General features: G+C 36.0%; 1 long non-coding RNA gene across 1 annotated transcript; it reads right to left on the reverse strand.

The window, feature by feature from the left end:
- Positions 1-473: 473 nt before the first annotated feature.
- Positions 474-2225, reverse strand: LOC146738043 (uncharacterized). The gene is made up of 2 exons (XR_014930815.1): positions 2135-2225; positions 474-710 (listed from the first exon to the last, which is right to left on the reverse strand). It is a non-coding gene; the product is annotated as an uncharacterized LOC146738043 (long non-coding RNA).
- Between the last annotated feature and the right edge of the window lie 4677 nt (positions 2226-6902).

Below are 6902 nucleotides of genomic sequence, written 5' to 3' on the forward strand. Positions count from 1 at the left end.
ATTGTAAGAACATACCATGTCGTCTAATACAGGCAGATAAGTCAACGTGTTGTTCTTCGAGAAATATCTGAACATTTTTCCCTTGATGGTTCTGTTGTATCTCTCCACAACGCTGGCTTTAGTCTCATTGCCTGTAGTAAAGAACGTATTGTCTTCGCTCTTGAGGTAGTTTTGAACAAGTCATTAATAACATAAATGGACATAAATTGACAAATATGATTTCTATGGCATTTTCAAGTTTATAGCACTCTCCATCCAGGTCAGCATTAATCTCAGCAAGGACACCAGATAGCACGAAACCAGTACAACAGGTAAAATGACAAGGAAGTATACAAATCAGATCTGCAAATATGTAGAGTTGGTGTTGTGTCTGTTTGGATAAACTAGTTTGTGGCCGTGGATTAGTTTCAATATCTCTGATAAGGACAAGATTACTTCTCATACGACAATGATACAAATAAAGAGCAAAAATCCAGAAAAATATTATCAAGTTTTTATTATCATACAATAATATTAACAAATCATGTGAAATTTTATGTACAGAGAAACACATATTTATGCTTTGGTTGACAGAACTTCTCAAAGTTAAAAAAAAGGACCTGCGAAACTTTATACAATTGTCAGACACGCAGTGAATAGTACCGGTATGTTTTTGTAATACATGCAGTTCCAGTGGCTTTGCTTTCTAAAAAAAACTTCTGGCTCTGCAACTGAAAAAACAACAACATCTAGTTGAAAGTAAGCAGAGGTTGTAGCATATGTGCTCCCATTGGCTGTTAGATTTAATTAAAACAGATATTTGAGTCTTTTTAGTACGAACAAATATTACTTAATAAATTTATACCAGCCAGAAAGAAATTGCAGTTCACACTGTACTATTTTAAACATGTTCTACCAAAGTCAAGGATGAACTAATTCACCAGTCTGTTTCCACTCTACAAAGTTGTCAAATTAATATTCATGGGATTCTGCAAAAATAAAATATTACGAATGTGCAAAAAGCCAGAGTACTTGTGTTTTTAATGTCATTAAAATCTGACCAGGGATATGCTGAATATTTCACTTGAGCTAAACCAAATGGATGCCAAGCTATCAAAAGAAATACTATTGAGAAAAATACAAAAAAATACATTTAATATAAAAGCAGATAGAAGTGCATAAAAAAAACTAATCAGCAGAGGTAGTGATCCTGTAACCTAAGTGTATGTCAAATTTCCTTTGAACTGGATTGCAGCATTCATTCTAGAAAATTGTCTCAGATTGGCTGCTAATTTGCATACTAATTTGCATACTAATTAACATATTGTAGTTGTATTAAAATAATATATAAAATAATATCCGGAGTTTTGAAAAAAATATATGACTATTAAGTCAACATCATTAAAATTGAGGATTACGTGAATTTGACCCCTCCCTAATATTGTATCACATATCCCTTAAAAACATGGCCGCCGTTAAGTCCATCTCAGTCGAGGTTCGTAATTTATTTTCCTGCTCATAATGGAGATAAATTATGGTAGCTAGACATTGAAATTGCACCCTGACTTCAGTACCGAAATAAATAGCTGATTGGGAAAATGTGTCTCTGTTGACAGAGGTTCGATTTACAGATAAACTTCAACACTGGTAGGTCCCGGCATGGAGGTCCCGGTCACGAGTGTACGTAGTAACGCACTCGGGTATCATATTTACTTCAAAGGTAATTTAAAAGTGATGATAGATTCATTGATATTGAATTACAGTACTTCTCAATTTCATCATTGCTTTCAAGCAGTCACGGTTGGCCGTACTTGACTTGTGTTTTGTCAATAATTCTAGTCTAATATGTCGTCACGAAACCAACGAACACCGGAAATAGCAATCGCGCATAATAGAATCACAATCAGCGTGTTCTAAACTTTTACGTTTTTATTATTCCAGTATTTTATATGCCAAACGTAATTCCCGGGCCTCTTAAATGATGAGATAAACTTTCGATTTACACGTTTCATAATCAGTTCTTACAATAATAGCAGGATGTTTTTTTTCTGGCAAAGTGTAACCAGCACTGCGCGATCGCTAGTTTCTGACCAAAGTCAGGACACAAAATGATAAATCAAAGTTCATAATAAATACCATAAGCACAGTTTCTTACCTTTGAAACTGACGAGATAGAATTTAATCTATATAAGCCTTCTGCAAAGAAACGATACAGTCCCGGAATACAATATCCTCAAACGAAAACGACGCCGATTTTCCCAGCGGTTAGACTGGCGCATGCGCAATACGTTATGCCAGTTCTCTTGGGAGATGTTGTTAAAACTCGGATTTTTCTGGCAAATTTCGGCATTTTTATTAGTATGAACGCACGAACGAATGAACGAACTGACAAAACTTCGTATACCTTGGTGATGCGATACCCTACTTCTTCAGCCTTTTCCAATTCAGGAGTGCACCAAACACCCGTCAGCTGGCGTTCATTGACACCATGGTGACATTCGTCTTGATTCAATGTTTCCGCGCATTTGGAACAGAGTGGGAACATCAGTTTGTTGTTTACCCTGAAAGGTAGGACTGGTATATACAATCTCCTCGGAGGTAAAACGTCGCACTTGATAATACCGAAATAGTCCGTGGGTTTGGCGATAAAGTCTTTAATTAAGACTGTCAGGTGGCCAACTGGATATCGCGAGGTCTTATTGATGTACAGGTAGAGGCTGCAAAAGTCAACATATTCTATTTTTTCGCCTTCCTTGACCTCGTAATACAGACGCAGGGCATTGGTACAACCCAGAGAAAAGCCTCCCTGCCTCTGATAGGATTTGAGATATCTAAGCTTCCAACAAACATCTCGACATAAGGTCCAATTTCCCTTCTGGAATTACGAACATGTTGAATATGCATGTTATTGACGTGTGCCTCGTATTCCATCCATCTTATAGCATCTGCGAATTGATTCTGGGCGCTGAGGTACCCTTTCTCAGGCACAACCCCTATTGTGTCAGGTGTCAGGAAATTCTTTCGAAATATGACATTGCACACGGAAGCGATCGTGATGCTACGGCTGAAGGGGTCAACTTTGGTGAGATCCATCATCATCGATCTAAATGCAACAACACTCCTCGAGTAAGCGCACGTCGCTCCGACAGTACTTGAGGAGTTCTTTACGTAAATCATAAACAGAGTTCTTTTCTACTTCTCCATTGTACCATGTCTAGAATGTCTTTCTAGCCGCCTCCTTCATACCATCTGGGTCAAAATAACGAGCCCCGGGTATCGGTCCTCTGTTATTGTCTCCAGCGGTTCTCGGAAACAGGTGAGGAAAAAACCCTGTGTGTAACTCGTCTATGCCGAAGGTCTTAGGAAGTTTAGATAGAGCCAAGGGCAGGAAATTCAAGCTATCAATGAATTTGATATCTGCACGACGGATGTATAGTTGCATGACTTTTGAACCATTCATGATGACTTTGGGTAGTATCTTGTGATTGTGACAGTATTTCAGAATCATAATTCCATCATATCCCTTTGAATTATGCGCGATGAAAATCATCCCATTATACTCTTTTTCTAATGCCCACTCACAGAAATCTTCCAAGGTACGTGGACTATTGAACACTTTCTCTGTATTCGGTAGAATTCTCGCTATGCACAGATCTGGAATATGAGTGCAATGTTCGTCGGTCGTGCATTCAAAATCGTAAAAGACGTAGTTACCATAGCTGTCAGAGTCATCCTCCTCAAATTCTTCCATCAAATCGTCAGATTCTTGGATTTTTTTTCTATCGGTGAGTGGTTGAATGTAACACAGGTGCTCATACGTCTGAAAAGACTTGCAGGTTTTGTAGTAAACTTTGTTACATTTGTGAGACCCATCACGATATTTGAGGAGTTTGAGACATTTTTCGCAACGTTGAACTGACTGGCAGAGAGTTTTTTCCCATTAACCGACTTTTGATGCCTTTCGAAACATTCTTCAATCTTGAAAAATCTGTGACAATTTCCACATTTTTGCCATCGTGTAACTACGCAGTTCCATTGATTTCCACAACTCAAACACCCCGTTGGACACATGTGGTCGTAAATAAGACTTGTCACATTGAGTGCAATAGTAGTCCTTTCCCAGAAAACCAGTCATTTTTGTGATGACATTGTAGTGTTTATCTTTCAGAAACAGATATATGTCTTTGGAACCTTCTGCGGCATTGCCCACAAAGATGATGGAGTCAAAATCATCTTGCGACAATACGTGTATTTTGAAATCGGGTAACACGTTGCCACATGGTCCATGTTCTGTAAAAGTTCTCTAGCTTGGACTATTTGCATAGAGTAGTACGCCGTTTTTTCCTCTTTATAGAATCCCACACCGATGGTGGATTTTCGTCTTTTGTGGCGTGTGCCATGGCGACCACGATTGCTCATGCGCAACACATCTGGTCAACGGAAACGATTTCAATGACAGATTTGGAATTTTTCAATCTGTCTGCAATCTTCGTATCAAACTGTCCCTTCCTCTCACGTGTTTTGCCGGCACCAAGGGACATTTCAACAGATACCGTCCTGATGGTGATGTTTTCCTTGAGGGATATATCTTGGTAGGATTGTAGAATCCTCTCCACTTTGGACATCACCTTGTCGACATTCATGTCCTCAACCGGTATAAATGGTAGCCAAATTTCGTTGTTCAAGTTGGGTACGTTTATGGAAATGCGAATTTGGTCACGTCTGTCAAGGTCAGAGGTGACCAGTTCGAGCAGTTGATGAAAGGTTGCGTGTAATACTATAAAGTACTTGTAGAACTATAAAAAACAAACAACAACAACAAAAAGATTAAAGAAAAAGAAGAAAAACAAATTTCAACTTACGTTACATGTGAGCTGGAACTAGATTTAATAAGAAATTTCAACTTCTGATTGAAATCTGGAGTAGCTATACTGCTGGCTGGAGACCATGAACCATGTAAAAAAATACAACATCGTATAAATAAAGAAATAAATAAAAAACTTACGAAACACTATCTTTCGTAGGTGATTGCTCAGGTGTGTCATCTTCACTGAAAAAAATAAGTTATATTATTTTTATTATTCATGTTGTTTACTAATCTTCACATGCATATCAAACTAATTATTATATAGTATTCGAGTACACACCTGCTTATAAAACCACATACATGTTCTAGGTCTGACAAAGTTTGAAGCTGTGAATTGCTTTCCCTGTAAATTCAAAAGTTAAAAAACATGCTTTATCCTGTTTTATTTTTTGCCTCACATAAAATTGGAAAATGGTTAATAAATAAACAAATAAATAAATAAATAAATCATTTACCCTTCATCTGAATTGTTGCTTTCTTCTGTATGTCTGAAAATAATAAGAGTTCAGAATCAGCGCCAACGTGTGGTCAGTTCAAGAAATAAAACTTACTTAGACATAGAGGGCGTGCATTCATGCTCCAATTAAAAAAACAAAAGATTTTTACGAGCTAAGGTTGGAAAATAACGTTGCTATGTTCAAACATGTTGGCGGGTAACTCTATACAATGTGTTGAGCTTCATGACTAAAGAAAAGTCAAGTCTAGTGAAAAGACACCCTAACTATTTGGGAAAACACCTCACATTATCATTGTTTTAAAGCTGGGTGGTATGCTTGGTGATTGAGCTCAAGCCGTGATTCGCTGTGTCAGGGCATTCTTTGCGAATGACCGTGGTATGATTTGAAAATATTGTAGTATTCGTTTTTTAGTAAACAAGTCTTCATTATTATACATTTTCTACCTACTCAGACTTTCTATTTTCTGTGCCAATTTATAACAATGTCTCTCATAGCATAAAAGTATTCTTTAAAGACGCAAAGGCTTATGGGTAGACGCTTCAACTGATAGTTTTTTTTCAAAAACAAATCAAAGAAAGCTTAGAAAGAACTCCCGTGTGCTGAGAGTATTGAAGACACATTAAAAATTAATTCCAAATTACTTGTACATGAGATATTGATGGAAAAGCTGAAAACTAATTATGTAAGTCGGGTAACTAATATGAACAGAACAGGACAAAAAAATTATGAATTATTATGCTAATTAGAGAATTAATATTAATCAAAATTAATCAGGCCTGTCTATTCTCCTAGAGAATTTATGTACCAAATTTTATTCAAAAAGTGATGATCAGTAATTGAGATATCAGTGTTAATTAATTATGCTAATTAGGTGATTAATAAACATAAATCTTTACCAAAAACTAATTGGGTTTCTGCATAGTTCTCTTTAAAAGTTTCATTAAAATCCAATTTGTGGTTCTTTATATATCAGTGGAACATTATGCAAATTAGGTAATTAATATCCAATTAAAACTAATCAGGTGTCTGCATAATCATAGAAGATCTATGTAGCAAGTCTCATTGAAATATGATTACTACTTGACATATCAAAAGCTGAAAATTAATTAATTATGCAAATTAGGTAATTAATATGTACTCATATTACCCTAAAAAGTATCAGGTCTGTGCAGTGTCCTATGACATCTATGTACCAAGTTGTATTGAAATGTGATGATTACTACTTGAAATATCAAAAGCTGAAAATTAATTAATTATGCAAATTAGCTAATTAATATATACTGATATTACCCTAAAAACTATCAGGTCTGTGCAGTGTCCTATGACATCTATGTACCAAATTTCATTGAAATGTGATTACTACTTGAAATATCAAAAGCTGAAAATTAATTAATTATGCAAATTAGGTAATTAATATGTACTCATATTACCCTAAAAACTATCAGGTCTGTGCAATGTCCTATGACATCTATGTACCAAGTGTCATTGAAATGTGAGGATTACTGCTTGAAATATCAAAAGCTGAAAATTAATTAATTATGCAAATTAGCTAATTAATATATACTGATATTACCCTAAAAACTATCAGGTCTGTGCAG

This window comes from Saccoglossus kowalevskii, chromosome 10, assembly GCF_978046115.1.
Source record: "Saccoglossus kowalevskii chromosome 10, keSacKowa6.1, whole genome shotgun sequence".
Taxonomy (NCBI): domain Eukaryota; kingdom Metazoa; phylum Hemichordata; class Enteropneusta; family Harrimaniidae; genus Saccoglossus; species Saccoglossus kowalevskii.